The 1,800-nt window shown below is 41.4% G+C and overlaps 1 non-coding gene across 1 annotated transcript; it reads left to right on the top strand.

Moving 5' to 3' along the window:
- The first annotated feature begins 707 nt into the window (after positions 1-707).
- On the top strand, positions 708-814 carry LOC113001517 (small nucleolar RNA R71). The gene has a single exon (XR_003266912.1). It is a non-coding gene; the product is annotated as a small nucleolar RNA R71 (small nucleolar RNA).
- Positions 815-1,800: the final 986 nt, after the last annotated feature.

Below are 1,800 nucleotides of genomic sequence, written 5' to 3'. Positions count from 1 at the left end.
GCATGTTTTGCATAGTCATTTGCCTCACAAGTTCTTCAAGGGAAGGTTGCGGAGGGGCCTTAACTGTTTGTTGTTTCTGGGGCTGTTGTTGTTGCTGGATTGGTGGAGGAACGTATGGTCTGCTTGGGCTAGCAGCATTTTGAAAATAAGGCTGTTGTTGTTGCTGTTGTGAAGGATTCGACCATCTAAGGTTGGGATGATTCCTCCAACCGGGATTGTACCTGTTGCTGGAGAGGTCATAATTGTTCTGTTGTGGTTGATTTTGCTGCTGAGGTTGAGGAGGTCTATTGTAGATGTTTGCAGCATATGCTTTAGGCTGTTCAATTGCTCCAGATTGCTGCACAAAAGGGCAAAGGTTTGTGTGGTGGTCGGCAGAGGAGCATAAACCATAGAGTCTGGCGACAGGTGCAGATTTTTTATTCATGGCCAATTGGGTTACCAGGTTAACCAAGGCATCTAGTTTACCTTCAAGCTTCTTAGTCTCGGCTGATGAAGATGAATTCATGGCTACTTCATGCACTCCTCTAATGAAAATAGCATCACTTCTGGCACTAAATTGCTGGGAGTTTGAAGCCATCTTCTCAATTAAATTTCTGGCTTCAGTAGGGGTCATGTCTCCAAGGGCTCCACCACTGGCAGCATCTATCATACTTCTCTCCATGTTACTGAGTCCTTCATAAAAATATTGGAGGAGAAGCTGCTCAGAAATCTGGTGGTGAGGGCAACTGGCACATAGTTTTTTAAATCTCTCCCAGTATTCATATAAGCTCTCTCCACTGAGTTGTCTAATGCCTGAAATATCCTTTCTGATGACCGTGGTCTTGGAAGCAGGGAAAATTTTTTCTAAGAATAGTCTCTTGAGGTCATCCCAGCTCGTGATGGACCTTGGAGCAAGGTAATATAGCAAGTCCTTTGCCACTCCCTCTAAAGAATGAGGAAAAGCCTTCAGAAATATGTGATCCTCCTGGACATCTGGGGGTTTCATGGTGGAGCAGACAATATGGAATTCTTTCAGATGTTTGTGCGGGTCTTCACCTGCAAGGCCATGAAACTTTGGAAGCAAATGGATCAGTCTAGTTTTAAGAACATATGGGACATCCTCATCAGGGTATTGGATGCACAAGCTTTCGTAGGTGAAATCAGGTGCAGCCATTTCCCTTAGAGTCCTCTCACGGGGTGGAGGTTGTGCCATGTTCTCAGAATGTTCAAAATCAGAATGTTGAAAACTATAATGCTCAAAATCACCAATAACAGAATGCTCGGGATGCTCAAAAGGTACAAAATGATGTCTAACTAATCTATGAAATGTCCTATCTATCTCAGGATCAAAGGGTTGTAAGTCAAATGGATTGCCTCTAGTCATACACTATATTTAGCATGCACAACTAGTTGCCTTCTTATGCAAGTATCAGTGTAGGTTTGAACTACAACTACCCTCAAATGATATCCAAATGACTTGAAATTTTGTGAGCAACCTTATAAAATGATGAGAAGATAGCACAAAAAATTTCAAACGAAAAATAAGAGAATAATACTTGGAAAATAAAAAACTTTTGACAGAATCACAATTTTTGGAAGAAGGAGACCTCAGCCGGCCTATGGTAGGCTCCACGGCATGGGAAGTATTTTTCTACCCTAAATACATATATAATAATAGCGATTCTGATAACCGGAGCAAAAGTTATGGTCGTTTGAAGTTTTGACAAAAAATCAAAATTTGCTACTTTTTTGGAACTTTCAAATCTGACCAAACTAAGGGCTCCAGCTATTTTTCCCACAAAATATGGATCAAAAGAAGTG

Source organism: Glycine max, chromosome 4, assembly GCF_000004515.6.
Source record: "Glycine max cultivar Williams 82 chromosome 4, Glycine_max_v4.0, whole genome shotgun sequence".
In the NCBI taxonomy this organism is placed as follows: domain Eukaryota; kingdom Viridiplantae; phylum Streptophyta; class Magnoliopsida; order Fabales; family Fabaceae; genus Glycine; species Glycine max.
Note: the sequence above shows the minus strand (reverse complement) of the source record. Positions and strands in the feature narration are given on the sequence as shown.